Source organism: Heterocephalus glaber, unplaced genomic scaffold (assembly GCF_053883595.1).
Source record: "Heterocephalus glaber isolate CG9 unplaced genomic scaffold, H.glaber_assembly_v1.0 deba00001442, whole genome shotgun sequence".
NCBI lineage: Eukaryota > Metazoa > Chordata > Mammalia > Rodentia > Bathyergidae > Heterocephalus > Heterocephalus glaber.
This window is the reverse complement of record NW_028258296.1, coordinates 17,502,534-17,520,295: the sequence shown is the minus strand read 5'-3', so window position 1 is coordinate 17,520,295 and position 17,762 is coordinate 17,502,534.

Here is a 17,762-nt window from a genome sequence, read left to right as displayed (position 1 = left end):
CTTGGTGGAATGAGGCCACCAGATCTCCTCGCCACATGCTCCCACCAAGCTATACTGCTCCACCATCAGTCCAAGCAACCAGACCAAGTGACCACAGACTGAACTCTTATGGGTCAAAAATACCTTTGCTTCTTATAAGTTGTTTATCTCAGGTGTTTTTCATAGAAACTGAAAGCAGACTAATACAATGATTCGTTATTTTTGAACCCCACCTATCTGTCAAGTACTATGCTCAAGACCTTACAGGTATTATTTCAATTAATTTTGACAAAAGACCAATGGTATTCATCTTACTGATGAGAAAGCTGAAGTAGTGAAATTTATAGCAACTTGCTGAAATCATAGTTATGAGGGGGTAGAGAAATCAGAAAACCTTTAAGATGTACAACATGTTTATGAACAGATCAAGAGTCTGCTGTGGTTTAATATATTATGTGTAAAATTAAATGAAATAGGAAAATGTGTATAGAGAAAGTTGGAGAGGGAAGGCACTAGAAACATGTAATGTTATACTGGGCAACAGTGAAAGCGCACTTATTCCTGGTTATGAATTGGAAGTGAAAACATTCTATGTGATTTTGTGTTTATTCCTCATTATACAGCTTTATGAATACAGGTATATAGGAGGGAAAGAGTAGGATGAAATCAAGGTTGTAATTTTCTTGAGTGAATACAACAAAACAAGAATAGGACATGGGTCTTTGCAGTGTGTGATTATTATACTTGATTGACAAAGGAATTCAAACTGTGTAAGGAAGCCAGGGAGGACACTGAGTTGGTAAGAAATCTGCAAAGTAATCATCTCAAAAATTATAGGTCAATGCGGTGCCAAAAGATCGTTAAAGATAGAGAAAGAAAGGGTGGCACATGGGAAGGCAGGAAGCTGCATTCAGAGAACATGAACTTCAGAATCTGGGGAGATGCTGTGAGGGGTAATGATAAGACCTAGCTTCTAAGGGACTGAGCTCAGAAGGAAGAGGCAAAAGCAGAATGAAAGTAGAGATTCTTAGGAGAGAACATGGCCAAAGAACTAAGGAGTCAACTGAAACATCAACTCTGTACACAATTGTGTCACCAAGCATGGAGGAGCCATGAAGTTGGAGTGAGTGGTGAGGAGCTTGGGTTGACAGTCCACAAGCAGAGAGAGGGAATCACTAGGTGGGAGGGGGCTACTGGGGAGGCGGGTGGAGACTGCAAGAACTACAGGGATGTAAGGGAAGGAGGCATCCAAAGAGAATCAGATTTTTGTTTGAGTAAAACTAGTGTTAGAAATATTAAACACAGTCAACAGAATATGAAGCAGAAATGGAACGGAATATTTTACTAACAATGGAACAGGAGTTCCATTAGAAGGATACTGGAAGTTTGGAAGAAGGATGGGTTAGAGTGTGATGCTTTGATTGTCACCACAAAAATTGATGTTGAAATTTAATCTCCATTGTGAGGTATAAAGAAAGGGGATGCTTATTACATTGTGAGAAGTGCTGAAGGTATGTGATGTCTTTCCCGGCACAGAGGCAGCATTGGTTCCTCACCAGATGGTGTAACCACCATCTGAGCCACCCATGAAGAAGTTCCCCTTCCACTGAGTTACGAGGACCTTGGCTCCCTGCATGACTGCAAGCTGAGCAGCATTGGGAGGGCATCCAGGAGGCGGAGGCTAGAAGGAAAGGACAAGGTGGAATGGGCACAAGGCAGCTGATACAAGGGAAGGGAACAGAGGTGAAGCAGATGCTATTAGGAAGATGGCATTGTGTAACCAACACATTTGAAGGAGCTGGTTTTGTGCCATGTCTATTTTCTCTATGAACCCAAAACACAAACAAGAAAGGGAACCTATCACTCATTCAAAAGTGGCTAGCTCCAAGATAAAGCCTATGCAAGGATACAAACCCATTTTCAGAACAGAAAACAATTCCCACTCACACTCCCTAAATAGGGACTAGATGCCAAGTCCATGGCCAAATCCCAGAGGATCCCTAGGTAATCTGGTGTTTCATTTTGGGAGGGAAACTTTGCACATGTTAAATATACTCTGCCCCTGAGCTACATCCCAGCCTTCTGGATACTGTTTGCCCACTGAGTTACCTAAAGCTCACTAATGACACCACCCCCACTTCCATCTCTAGTGTGTGGTTCCTGAGTAGATGGCCTTAGCAAAGACCATGTGAACTCTCTTTTTTTTGGTACAGGGGATCGAACTTCAGTCCTTATGCTTGTGCAGCAGGTGGTGAAACCATTGAGCTAAATCCCTGGCCCGACCACGTGAACTCTTAACTCCCATGCATTGGAGAACTAAGTAGAGGGCAATGATAAGCAAAAAGCTAAGTACAATGGGAAAAAAAAAAAAAAGAAAGAAAGAAAGGGGATGCTTAATCCAACTATAGTTTTCAAAGGTGGGATCTTTCCAGGGTGGGAAATAATTAAAGTTAAATGAGGCCATGAGGGTGGGCCCCTAATCCAATGGGACTGTGGCTTTATTAGAAGAAAAGGAAAAATTTGAACTAGGTCATTCTAGCTCACCATGTGATGTCTTGCCCAATCTTGGGACTATGCAGGCTTTCCACCAGCAAGAAGCCCCACACTAGATATGGCCATGCAATCCTGAGTTCCCCAACCTCAGAAATATGACCAAAGAAAAACTTTATCTTTGTGAATTACTGGTCTATACTATTTAGTTATATCAGTAGAAAACCAAGGGCATGCAGGTAACCCTTGTGGGCTGGAGAGTGTGGTAAAAGGAGAAAACTGGACACTAGGGGTTCCTAGGACAACTGATATAAGAAAAACAAGAATATGGTGGATTCTAACAGAGAAAGGGAGAGTAGCTACAGGAGGGAGAGACAAGTCCGTGCGCCTCCTCTTTAACCATGAACATGGAAATTAAAAGTGAGAGAACTTTTAAACTCAAAACATTCAAATGCCTCAAAGTATTCCAACCTGCTTTCACTGAATTTATTGCAAAGGAGAAACTCCCTGGAATTGTAATGTAGAACAATCTTTCATGTTATTTAAACCCAGGAAAGCAGTAAAGAAGAATGCTGGATACAGCAGAGCCCAAATTGTCACATGAAGCACTCACATACTACTGCTGACATCCTGGATCCTTCAACACTTTATGTTCCATTCAAAATAGAAATCCCTTCTTGCTGTGGATTCTTTGACCATTTTCTTTTGCCTAAAAAAGGCAAGATGGTTGCACAAGTATTTAGTTTGCTTCTGTTTTCAATCATCCATCTGTTGGCGGCTATTCCAGCAGTAAACTAGGAGGATAGAAATGGAGAGATTAATGACACTCTCTCTAAAGAACAACAAATCAGATTCTCATTAGGAAGACAGTGGCCTTGGATATTGTTAGGTAAAGAGAGAAAATTTAACATGAAGAAAATAAAATGAAATAATCCACAAGTACACAAAAGGTCAAGGAACTGTCTTATCCTTTTTAGTGCTCAGGGCCTCTGTTGAGCAGGGGGAAATTGAAATAGACATTATGGTTGTCTCTTTCCTCTGCTTGTCCCATTTGGGTTGCTTTATCTCCACCTATGAGTTAGAAAGAGCAATTATAAACAAATGGGGCCCAGCATGAGCCCCTGGCTGGCAGCCTCTCTGGGTCAATTGTCTTCTCCCAGCTCCTGCACCAGCAGAGTGATGCATGGCCCATGATGTCAGCTTAAGGAGCCACCAAGGAAGCAAGCAGCCTGTGATTTAAACCCAAGCCTGTCTTTGTCCCCTCCATATGGAATTGCATCTGGAAGGGAGTGTGGACGAAGCTTTGCCACTTTAAAATACAGGAATGGATACAGGATATATGATGAGCATACAGAGTGATTCAAGGGGAAAAAAGCAATGGAAATCATTTCCCATTATAATCCCCACGAATTGCCTTACATCTCTAATATAGATCGCCTGGGAAATAATTTAAAAGCATTTAAAAATATCTTCCATTTTCTATTATGAGCCTTTGGATTTCCACAGTTCGAAAGAGTGAAGAGACCATAGCTTAGAAAACTAATTACAAAACATAAAAATGCTCAAGCCTAATGGAACATATCAGATTGGAGGACAATCTTGCAATGGCAGGCAGTGTTACAAATGTAGCCCAAATCAAAGGAGGAACCGCACCTCAGAAGGAGGCAGCAGTTTCTACCTAAGTGTCTCATTCTCAACATCTTTGTTTTACATTCTCTTTGTTCCTGTTGGCTTACTAATTAGCTGTGATTTTTTTTTAATGCCCCTTACAGTAGGTTAATTTTGTCTAACTCACCAGCAGGGGTTTTTGTAATACATAATTCACAGAGCAATGTCAATGATTAAAATTCTTTCATTAACACAGCACCTTAAAGATAATAAATATGAAGCATTTAGCTCCCAATCTATGGGTGCAGCAAGCCTAATTTTGCAAGGAACGAAAATGCATGTTCAAATAACTTAGCAGTGGAGAAAAAAACAGAATCTGAGTTTTAGAGTATGGCAAACACAAAGTCACACAAATCAAGAAGTACTTATTTTAAGCATGGTGATGTAGCAGGGGGGTTGCAGGGAGGGAATTCTAATAATGTTCTTGAGGAATGCAAAACAAGCAGCCAGAAGTGCTCCTTTCTGACATATTTTTTGTGGGCAGTCCTGTGGCATTGTAGATGATCAGCTCGAGAGGATCAACATGTCCTGGGCTGAAAGTCAGCAGTGTAATGAAAGGTATTTCAGCTTCTATATGCCATTTCTCTTCACGCTCCTCAAGAATTTTAACAGGTTTGACTCGTCAGGATATAAGAAGAGCAATGCAGTAATTAGAGACAGGGTATGAAATTTCATTTTGAAAAGTTTTAATAACTCTTAGAACATCTGTTTCTCTGAACTCTATCATTTCCTTTCCACCTACACACACAAATGATTCTTATATTTCATTTTGCTAAGTGCAAGCTCTGTTTGCTTCCATGTATTCATCTCGATACAAAAAGGATAATAATCACAGATGCCTTGGCAACAGCAGCCAAGAAAACAGAGAATCTGATCACTAAATGTGATTTTGCTTAGAGCCTTTTCCCTTAGTATATTAATTTTTCCTCTGTCTGTTCTCCAAAGATGAATCAGATTATTTTTTGTTGGATGATTTTATGGGATGAATATGTATATTTTTGGTAGTAATTACAAAGATCACTTCTCAGATTTAGAATTAAATGTTCTTGCATTAAATGTATCAGTTGAGAGAACCTTTACACAGAAGGAGCTTAAAGTTCAAAGACATGAAAGTGGTATTAAAAGCCACAAAATTGTCACCCGGTCCAAAGGTTATGGCTCAAATTTAATAAGTGGCCCTGACATAATGCATCTTCTACTTTCAGCTATAGTTTTAATAGGTCTGTCATCAGAACCAAAAGGCAGCTCCAGACAGCCTTCACTTGGCATTTTGAGCTGGAGAGAATTGGAACCTGTGACTGAAGGGGGTTCTCCAATATGTTATCCATTCAAGTAAACGGCCTGTCGACTTCAAAAGGAGGTCAGCAGCAGGCCAGGCAGAGGAAATGTTCATGGACTTGTCCCTGCTCTGTAATTTGCCTGTGGCTAATTCCATAATTTCTATTTTTAGTGTATGGTTGCTCCCATCGCTCTCATAAGCACAAATAATTGCTCCCATTTTTTAAAAGAAAGAAAACAGCAAATAGTCTCTTAGTAAGGCAAGCCACTGAGCTAGCTACTAAAATTAATATTGAATACCACTAAGTGCAATTTGTTACTGATCAAAACATTAACAGGAACATTATAACAAATATTCCTGTTTAAAAAAAAAAAAACGAGAGTGAATCAAACTTACAACTTTTCATCCAGGCAGAATTTTTAAACTAGAAGTGTTTTAATTTCACACATATAAGCCAAAAAGAATTGATTTTTTTTTTTACCTTGTTTCCACTTAAGGCTTAAAGTCTGGGTAGCTTGCCAAGTCTGGTCAACTGATTTCTGTTGATGATAACAGATGCGGTGGGTGTGGAGTGACTGATAACGCATAACTATTGGGCAATAGATACATATGATTCAAATAAATCAAGAATTTTATATGGATAGATTGAATCATAACTTGAGCATCTGAATTCATAGCTCTTCAATGCCACATAAAAGAAGATGGTAAAAACCTAGGAGTAAAGCCTTTATGTCAAATCAATCTCCTTCCTGCTGAAAAGATTCAGATTAGGACTTCTTTTTCCTCGTCCTAGAGCAGTCATGGTGATCTAACCAGATTGGTTTTAATTTCAAAAGCTAGATTCAAATATTGAGAGCACTGGGTGAGTATGGTTTATCTCCTCCACCATAGACAACTGTAATAAGAAGTTTGATCCTGGCTTTGAAATCATTATGTTGGAGCTGGGGTACATAGGACTGTAAGTAGTATTCTTTTGGTCTTCTCAAATGTTTTTCCTTGGTAGATGTTCGCACTATGTAAAGTTTACATTTCTTGTGGGGTATTGGTACAGATACATAACACATCTTCTTTTTCATTCTTTTTCCCTACCCTTATCTCTTGGTCCCCTTCCCATCTGAGAGATAACTATCTTCCTACTTCCTATCTTTTATTTTGCTCTTTATTTATAATTTGAGTCTCTCCTCTATTTACAAGAAAACTTACTGAGGCAAATCGAAGCACAGGAGACTGATTAGGAGGCTAACTCAGCTGTCTGAGACAAATATGGTAAAGTTTGATCAGATGGAAAAAATAGAGATTATGGAACTTGACCTGACTCAGCTATCTTATGAGAGTAGAATCAACAGAATGTGCTCATGGAATTGTGAGGACTGAGAGACAGAAACCAAGGTCACTAAAATGTAACCTCTATTATGACTCTGTGAGTGTGAGTGCATGTGTGTGTGTGTGTGTGTGTGTCCCAGTGATAGCTCATCAACACATACACAGGACCTGGAGTATAGTGGTCACGCAGTCATTTGTTGAATAAATGATAAAATGGCCCCAAGATTTTGAACAGAGAGATTGGATTAAGTACCATTTATTGAGAGAAGGGGAACAATTTGAGCTCCAGTTTGGTTGACTCCTTTGTTTTGCTAGTAGGAGACCAGGAAATCAACAGTTCAACTCTGGACGTGTTGAGTTTGAAATGCCTGTTAGATATTCAGGTGGAAAAGCCAAGTGGCCAGATGTAGCTGTCAGTTTGGTGTTCAGAGAAAAGTTGAAGGTGGAGGGATACAGTTGGCACTTATCAGGGAAAAGCTGAAATTTGGAGCTCTGGTTAAAGGAGACCATCGAGGCTGGGAGAACAGAGAAGAGAAACTTGGGCTCATTCATGTAGGTAAAGAAAATGAAGATAAGCAGAAAAAGACCAATGAAAGAAGAGGGGAACACAGAAAGAGAGAGGCCTCAGATGCAAAGGAAACATGATATTCTCAGGAGAGTGGCTACATAAGTGTACTGGATGCTGTTAATGAATCCAGCAAGAAAAGAAATGAAAATTCACCACTGGAATCTACATCTCAGCTAACTGTGACTTTGACCCAGCAGTTTCAGTGGCATTGCTACCAATGGATACTGAAGGTAAATGGGCCTCTGGTACCTAGAACAGCGCTAACCTGTAGCAGGCGTTCAATGGATTCTTAAATGATGAAGATGCGTGTCCTCCTTACTCAGAGTACATTTAAATGACTCATACAGAGCTGTGTTAGGCGTGCCTCACTGAAAGTGATTCAGAACCTGGAGGTGTGTGTAAATAAAGTTATAAATAAGGTCATATGATGTAATTCACTATTAATATTTGGATATAAAGTAGCAGGAATGGGCTGGGGATTTAGCTCAGTGGTTCTGCCCCCTGCCTCACAAGCACAAGGTCCTGAGTTCAATCCCTCATACCAAAAAAAAAAGAAGCAGGAATTACTATTTTACAAAGGGTAATCTGAATTATTTAAAATGTTATGAGTTTGGTGCATATCTATAAATTTATTTACTTGTGTGTGTGTGTGTGTGTGTGTGTGTGTTTAAGAAGAAAGAGAAAGAGTCAGAGACAGAGAAAAAGAGATATTTACTGATTTAGGGAACATGCCAAAAGACTAACAGAAATTACCTAACTTGAACATCGTTTCCTCTTTAATATTCTCTCTTTTATATTACATTGCAGGGCCCCATTTTTATGTAATGTGAATATTCTGCTTGTAAAATTCAAAATAAATGAACTTTAAATTTAATAAATGTTATAATTTATGGTGCATGTTTGTATGTAGAGGTCATATATAAAATTTTATGCTTGAAAATTTAATTTACAGGGTGCTAAGTACCTGCTCTCCGTACATCTTTGACAATGGACTCGAATGCAGTTAACTGTGATGCCACTCACAAATCTTGCCTTTGTGCCACCTTCCAGATGCGATGACATGACATTCTCCATCCTCATGCTGTTCTGTGGATGCATGACCACCGTCCTTCCTCCTAAGGGTTTCACCAGTGAACTAAGTTTCAGAGTATTAATCTGTTTTTCCTCTTTTATATGGACAAGTCACTAACAAAAGTGACTTTGCAGAAAAAAAAATGGAGATTGCTTAAGAAAAAATAAACTGAAAATGATTGACTTAACAGCTTGTGAAGAGTTCTATTTCAAATTTATTTTGTGTAAGGTTATCAATCATATTAACCCTGTGATACCTGCAAATAATGCTACATTTCAGCTAACTCCATTGTCAAACACATTTTATAATTTTAGTACATAGTAGAATCTGATTCCCTAAATTCTCCAAATTATTCACTACCCTAATGGGACTAATGGATTATTTTCCTTACAACAAAAGCCTATTATAAGCTATTAACAGAATCAATTTTAAACAAATGCATAGCTTGTTCTTTTTCTTTTAGTTGTGTGATTTAATTAGTCTAAAATGGCTGAACAATAATAGGAATATTATTGTTCTTAGGTTATTTCATTACATTTAGAACTATATTACAAATGCTCCATTATATGTATTTATTTTAAACTTCAACTAAATTTAACTAGAAGTAAGGTATAATTAATGAAAAATAAGTGAATGAGTAAATGAATTAAACCAATTTTAAAAACACTATTGTTTCTCAGTGAATTCAAATGTACCCATGTACCCTCTGTAGTAGATTTCACATCTATTTAGTTTTCTGTATAAAAACAATATCTATTTTCTTAAGGTTTGCAGTCAAAATCCAAAACATCTCTTTATATAAATGACCAAATAAAAATCAACTGTTCTGCCCAAACATTTTATCTTGATCCATTTAGAGGAACTAACTTTAAATAAGAAAAAAAATTTTTGTGATTGTTGAAAGTTATAATATAAAAATATCTGTATAAAAGATAAAGAGTAAGCATATCTGCCCTTGTTCCCCACCTTAAGGAGAAAGCATTGTATCTTCTCCATTCATATAAGGCATTCTCGCTGGAAGTATGGAGTACATGTCTTTGATCTGTTGAGAAGTTTCTGTTCTACTTCTAGGCTCCTGAAAGCTTTTACTATGAACAGCTGTAGAATTTAGTCCAATACTTTTTCTCCAACTAGTGACAGGATCATATGGCTTTCTCCTTTCCTCTGTTAAAATGATGACTTTTGGGGGTGGATCTTCCAATACTGAACCAACACTGCCATCCCTATAACAAAACCACTTTCTACATCCTGCCAGATCTGACTTCCAATAGTTTGTTTTGTTAAACAAATTTCTATCTATGTTCATACTTTTTTCTTCTATTATCTTTATCCAGTTTTAGGATTAGCACAATGATGAGATCCTAAAATGAGGAGAGAAATGTTCCTTCTTTTTTCTCCTTTAATTGTTTGATATAATTTAACAGTTAAAATGTTTAGGAGCCTGCTGTTGTCATATAGGTAGGTTTTCAAGCTAGGAATATACTTTCTTTAATAGGTGCTATTCAAATTTTATATTTCCTCCAGAGTTAGTTTCATTAATTTGTCTTCCAAGGCACTTCTTAGAAGTTGTCAAATTTATTTCAAAAATGATTTTTGTAATATGCTTTCTTTATCCTTTTAAATTCGGTAAAATCTGTGGTAATGTCTCCTAGATCTTAATATTTTAATTTTAAAAATGTATAACTGATATTGTGTAACAGGAAGAAAAGGTCTAAAAGAGCAGGGGAAGTGGGAGGGGTAGGGGAAGGGAAAGGAAAAAAATATGAGAAGAGGGAAAAAAATGGAAACAAGGTCTTTGCAAATAGGGAAGGGTGGAGGGGGTGAAGGGAGGGCAAGGGAAGGGGAAAAACATAAGAACCAAGAGACTCATGTAATGGTACAAGATCCCAATGATGAATGTAACTGTATTTTATACCGAAAATGTACCAATAAACTTAATGGGAAAAAAAAATCTGTATAAAATAGAATTAAGCCAGATATTTTTATAATGAGCCTTATCAACTATACAAACTCCTCTGTTTCTCTTGAGACAGATGCAGAAAAATAATCCATTTAATAACTATTTCATATTCTTAGCCATTTACCTTTACATTATAGAGAACTGTGCCACCAATCAATTGTTCTATTACTTGAATTATAGTCCTAAAAATAATCTTAAAATATATTGTATTATTACTGAATTAAATTCTGACTACCACTGATAAACCAACAAACACCAAAAATGACCCCCCAAAATTAGTAAAATCACATATAACATCAATTTAAAGAGACAAAGTTTTAATATGTAGCTGTATTAGTTTCTGTTATTTCAATACATAATCTTAATTTGAAAATTAGAATCCTCCAGTAATACAATTAGGCAATTTTATTTTCAGTGAAACATTGTAAACATTTTCTATAAGTTTTAAGTTTCCAGCTCTGAGATATTTTTAATGGCTCTTTAGTATTACATCAAACACATTTGCTATCATCTGTTTAAGCAATCCCATGTTAAACATGTAGATCATTTCTAATTTTCCCCATTAAGAACAAAATTACAAGTAACATTCTTTTAGATAAATATGTTTACAATATCATGATTATATCCTTTGGCTAACTTTCCAGATTTGGCTTATTATTGAGTAGTACTACATTGCTGAAACTATAAAACTGCATAGAAACTTCAATTCATTCTCTCAAAAGTGGATTCTTTTTACACCCCACTTTCTTCATTAGAAGACAAAACACATTTTTGCAGGCAATATTAGTAGGTGATCTTATAGCATCAAATCTTCACAATAATCCTGTTGAATAGATCCCATTATCTCCATTGTAGAGAAAAAGAGGATGAGACTCCCATAGGTTAAGTAACTTGTGCAAAGTTACACAACTGATAAAAGAACAAAGATAGAATTTAAATCTTGGGCTGATTCCAAGACTGGGCCCTTAAGTAGAGTGGGTGCATGTGTCAGTGGGTGAGGAAGGATCGCCACTCGCTGCACTTCTGTTCCTTTCAGGATACTAAGAACCTGACAGGAAGCATAAAGGGAAAATCAGACCATTAAACAGATGATTTTCAATACACTCTGGGATTTGGTTGGTTGTTTGTTTCCATCTTTGTAATCAGATTGCCTGATCATTGGCTTGTTTTTGTAATTTCCTTCTTTTCTTTTTGTCCAAGTCCTTATGGAGATTTCCTCCACTTCTTTTCTGACTCTGTTCCTTCCTGACCTTTGCAAGGGGCCCAGTCCCAACAGCGTGGCATTCTCACACTCACCACTGTTTGGCCTGGTTGAATGCCTCCACATCAGTCAAGACAACCCTGGCATTCCCATTGACCGCACTCACTTTTGAGTACAGCCCTACAGGCACACAGCCCCCCGCTGGCCGTGCAGAATCCCACTGGTGTGGGACAAAGATCTTACACATCCCAACAAAGATAAAATAGGCTGAGAGAACATTAATTAATGTTCCCCCTCTCTATTGCGCTTCCAATAGGGTTCCCTTCAGGTGTGAAGTTAGACAAGGAGAGGTGAATGTCCCTGATCAGACCTGTGTCATTGTCATTTCCAAGCCAATGAGACTAAAAGTTGGGGAAATTTTAACTTTAAAAAAAGGACAAGCAGTTCTATTGTCACTTTTCATTTGATATAATTAGTCATTTTTATGTTTGCAAAATGCAAGCTGAAAACTACCAGCAAAGTCTGAGAAACATTATAACTATAATTCAGTTTCATTTATTTTTTCCTTTCCTGCTCTCATCTCTCTAAAATGATGCTTATAGGTGTGCTTTTCATTTGTTTGCTTGTTTTAACTAAGATACTTTCTTTCTCAGGACTCTCAATCTAACTGTCCATTTTTCCTAAATTCCTAATCTTCTCAGCATACATACCTGAATCTTTCTTTCGAAATATATCTTTCCTTCCATCTGCAAAGTTTATTGAGCACCTACTACCATCCACATGATACACGACCCCTTGAAATTCATAAAGACTCATGGGAAGAGTACTGCCTTGGAAATTTCTCTATGAGTAAGTAGAATTAATGAGAGTCTGTCTCCCTCAAGAACAGATATTATAATAGACAAATTTCATGCCTTTCCAAGTATTACACGAGCAATTGTACATCACGTAAATATTTGGTTCAATTTACTTTTTTAGGTGGTGTTGGCATTTGTCTGTTTATCTGTCCGTCTGTTCGTGCATATGCCACTCATACTAAGCTTTTAAAGATTGAGATAGCTGTTTATATTTAACTTAGATATTCACAAACCAGCATACATTAATACCGATCCAGATGGGTGTTTTTGAGTTATTTTAACAATTGCATGAGATGTAATCAAAATACACAGTGAATGTTTTAATTTTTAAAATATTTATTACACTGAAAGATATATTGTTATTTATCCCCTTCAAAATGTTACTCATCGCTTCTAACACACCTAACCCAATTGTTCTTATCACTCTCTAAGCAATTTTGGAAGATCTCTTTGATGTGTTTATGAGGTGTGATCACAAATATGGTGAATGCTCTTCCTGAATGCCATCCAACAGACAGGCAGGCCTGTGCAAAAATTATGGGGTGTCCTCATCCACCTTACTCACCAGATATTGTACCATGTGACTTCTGACTCTTCTCCAAAGTCAAAATTTTACCACGAAAGGTAAAAGTTTTGAATTGACTCAGGACACAGAGACAGCCACAACAGCTCAACCAAAGACAAGAAAGAGGACTTCCAGAGCTGTAAGAACAAAAACGTTCAAGAACAATGGGTAAGGGGCAAGAACAATGGGATGTGTGTGTTGGAAGCAAACGGGTGTATTTTGAAGTGCATTAATGACAATGTGTCTTTTACTGTAATAATTCTTTTTTAATTTAAACATTTATTATATTTTTCTATCACATTTTGCAATATTCCTTTAACTTCTTGCTATATATATGACTGCATTTTAATAAAATATTAGCCAAATAGGCTTCCCAACACAAGTAACATTATTATGGCACAGTGTAGCAAGCACTGCCTGCGAGCACAACTATACTGACAATACCTAATTCCCTTTTGTTAGGACAGTAGATTTATTCACATACTCTTGTATGTAACTTTTCACACTGGTCCCTTCCAGGTTGTAATAAAATGAGGAAATCCTTGCCAGCTCTAATCTTGCAGATCCATATGACTTGTAGGAGTCTTTGGCCTGGAGTTTGATGGGGGGATGCCAGAATCAGCAGAGGAACTGAGAACTACAGACAACCTCTCAGCCTTCCCAGTATTGATTAGCTGTATTGGTTGAGAGAATATATTTAATTATTCTGAGCATGTTTTTAAATTATCCCAATGTCTTAACTTCCCTTCTTGGCATATAAATTTGGCATGTATAGTTTACTTTATTAGTATGTGTAGTGTTAATAATGCAAATTATATACTCCTTGTTGAACACTGGGGTAATATAAACCTTTTTTAGATCCCAGGGGTTCCAAAAGAGTCAACTATTTCACTAAGGTTAAAGTCAACATAATTATCACTCTCAAAGATCTGATCTATCCTTTTCATTGCTGATTTCTTGGGGGGTGTTTTTGTTTGGGAGGAGTAGTTTCTTGGCTCTAGACCTTGCAAGTTTCCTTTGAAAAAGATGTGATTGGTCATACACCAGGTAATTCACACAGGAAGATTATATGGTATGCTTTATAAAACAAGAGGATGACTCTGTCAATTTTATGTTTTCAACCAGGCAGTTACCCTTCTGAGAAAAATAATATATAAATTAGAAAGAGGTAACTTTAAGTGTAAAAAGAGAAGGCAGCTTATCTTCCCACTGAAGACGAGCCTTACTAGCTTCATTTGAAGTGCATTTTTCTTACCAGCTCTCTGTGGATGCGAATGGGATTAGCCTGTCATTCACGTAGCAGGTGTAACACTGATATGGAGGCCATCCTTCAACCTTGGCACCATCTCTCAGTCTAGTGGTCCTGTCCCTTTGGGTGGTTGCCTGGGTGGCAGTTAAATAGTTGCTGTAACCCCTGTGCTCCAGGGGTCCTAATGCAATTGGCTGAGGTTTTGAGCGATGACCCTGAATACATCGTCGTGATGGCACGCTGGACAAAGAGGGCAGGGAGTTAGATGTCCCTACTTCTGCCGTTCCTTGGAGATAAAAGTGCCTTCCCATTTCAGCCTGTCAAAGATGAACACGAAATGGAGCAAAAGCTGAAGAAATCTACCGGTAAATGTGATATAGATGATTTACTTTCCTGTATGGTAGGAAATCATTGGAATATATAGATAAAATAATAAAATAAAATGTCTTCAGCATAGTTGCGTGGGGTCTTTGTATAGACATGTATTTTATCTCTGCTATCAACTGCATACTTGTTATTTTTGCAGGATTTTTGTTTGGCTTATTTTTTGTTTTGTTGTTGTTGTTTTTTATTTGCCTTTGGGTTTTGGGGTGTTTTTTTTTAAATTCCCAATGCTGGAAATTGGACACAGGGCTTCACACAAGCTAGTCAAGTACTCTGCCATGGGGCTATAACCCCAGCTCAGCATACCTGTTTTAAATAGGCATTTTTAATACTTTTAGTTTTTGTGAGTTTGTTTTAAAGTAACTGATCAACAATTGATCAACAAGTTTTATATATGTATATATATATATATGTATATATATTTATATATCAAAAACTTCACAAATAAAGTGATAAGGAAATATAATGCAAAATGTTTGATACCATATATACAAAACGATTGATATATAGATATATGTAAGAATAGTCAGAATTTAGGGCTCATTCCTATGCAAAGGCCACTGTCCTGAGGGGATAATGGGTACAATTTCATAACAACTCCATAGAGTGCTTCTATTAGAGTGGTAATTTCATTTTTCAAAGGTGGTTAAGTAACTTGCAGGCAGTTGCAGTTCACAAGGGACAAAACATGAATAGGAATATGGGCATGAACGTTGCCAGGATATGAACTAAGAACAAGTTTGAGACAAGAACGTGAGGCCTTGATCACCTCTCCACACTCTAAGTCAGTTGTACAAATCAGTAGGGAACACATAGACTTCTCTTCAGAGGGTTAAAAAAAAAAGCAACAGCATATTAATTGGCAATTCCAGAAAGAAACAATGAAATAGCATCCTTCTCCCAAAAGAAGAGAGAAAGTCACACCCATAGTGGTGGCATGACAGTCCCAGCCCATGCACACTTCTATGCTACGAACAGCCTGCAGGTCTGCGATGGCAGACTGGCCTAATGAACTCCTTTTGGTCACTTGCTGCTAATGCCCAGAATCCTCATCTACTGGGCAGAGGTAAGACATTCTGGGTCAGTGGTGGCAAACCTATGGCACGCATGCTGCAGCTGGCTGTTTGTTATCATTGAAAGCTCTAACAGGTTCTCCATCCCTGTTCTAGGTGATGTACTGTGCACTGGGGAGTTCTGATGAATACCTTTGATTTTCATTCAACCTCCTCTTCCAGAAATGCAGGAAATAGCTCATGGCATTATTGTGAAAATATAGTGAAACAATGTGTGTATGCACTTACCAAGGCGCCAGGCACACAGTAACCACACAAAATAACATTATTGGCCTTGGGCTAAATAACATACGGTGCCCAGCAGTACATTTGCATGGTGAGAAACACTTTATCCTCCTTTTCCCACCCACCAAATGCAGGTGGTCTGTGCTAACCATCACTAAAGGACTTATGATTAAGTCAATGCATGGCAGGCATCATAAAACAGGTGGAAGAGCTAGTCTAACTCTTGCACCAGGCCTGAACCAACCCCACTCTGAGTTGGACGCTTGCTCCTGTTACCATGCTCCAGGTCTTGATGAGGTCAGTTCTTTCTTATCTCATACTCCATGAAGGAAAAATTGACACATCACACAGAAAAAGTACAAAAGTTAATTATTATATCCTACAATTCCTAATGTGCCAAGAATCAGATCCCATGAAAAATGCCTTATCAAAGTATCTGCACATTGTGTACTATGCCATTTTAAAAGCAGACATGTTTATATTATCTACTAGATAGCTTGCTTGGAGACCTGATCATTGATCATTCCCTGCTCCCTGTTAAGAAGAAGTGAAATGATGGACAGTATCAAGGGGAAAGCAAAAGAGATGGTAAGTCATAGCCAAAGGAAACAAATGCAGAGAGATTTGACAGCAAACAATTTGTGAGTCAACAGGGAAGCTTAGAACAGTGAAGTGCAGTGAATCAAAATGATCAAATGATTTTATTAGTTTGGTTTTATTAGTCAGATCTATTACCTTTTTTATGACCAGGAAAAAAACAAGGTAATTATAATCACTTTATCAAGGCAGACCCTCTTGGAAAGTACAAATGGCCCTGATTTCCTGATTCTACTCCAGCCATGCTCGGCCCACTAGCCCTTGATGAAGAATTCTTAGCCTTCCAACTCATTGTGTCCTCAGAAGGTGGACACTGGTTGCAGGAAACAAACATTTCTCATAAAACAGCTTCACAATTCCAAGAGAAAAAGATAGTGTGAGGCTACTGTATTTAAAAAGCATCAAAGATGGACACTGCTCAAAGGTGAGAGGAAAGAAAATCTTAATTTATCTTCAGGCCCCAGACTGTAAATACACTGCTGGCACTCGAAGCAGAAACCTTCCCCACACCACTGCCCTCTTTAGAAATCCCCTGAACCTTACCTGGAGCAATCACTTTCTCCGTGGGAGAGAGGGGATTCAGTTACCACAATAGCTAATTCCTGGGCCTCCCCTGAATGGAGGCACACGGTCATTATAAGCCATTCCAAATTACACGTGGGCACTCTGTGATGTAGACTGCTGTAGACAGGGCTGAGACAATTACCCAATGAAAGAAATATTATTATTTTAAGAAATCTAACTTTTTAATACAATGTGAAAAATGATGAGGGAATAATAAATGGAGTACATAAAAAGAGCTAATAATAAAAAAGAGCTTGGTGAGAAATCCCGCTGTCATATTTGCATTTACCCTGAAACTAATGCCATGCACATTTCTGAATGCAAATAATTCAAGAGAGGAAGCAAAATGAGGATGTTAATAATCATTTTTCCCTTAATGAGAAGCTGTTCTTTGACTGAAAGGTGCTTTAAGAAGGACTAAGTATTAACAAAAGTGTTCCCTTTTTTTTCTTAGAATGCATAAATGAAGGGAGTTGGGTTTCATTCTGGCAGAAGTATTAACATTACCATTACAAATATTATTTCTACATTTTTAAATAATAAAAATTCACCTTGTCGATGTAAAATACCTCCTTGTACTGACTTTTAATTCCAAGTGCTATATCTTATGAGGTTTCCAGGTATTAAAGTGTCTTTCAGGATTACTTTTACCAATGCTAGATTTCCACTGCCTTTCATACTAATCATACATAGTGTGAACTGACGGCT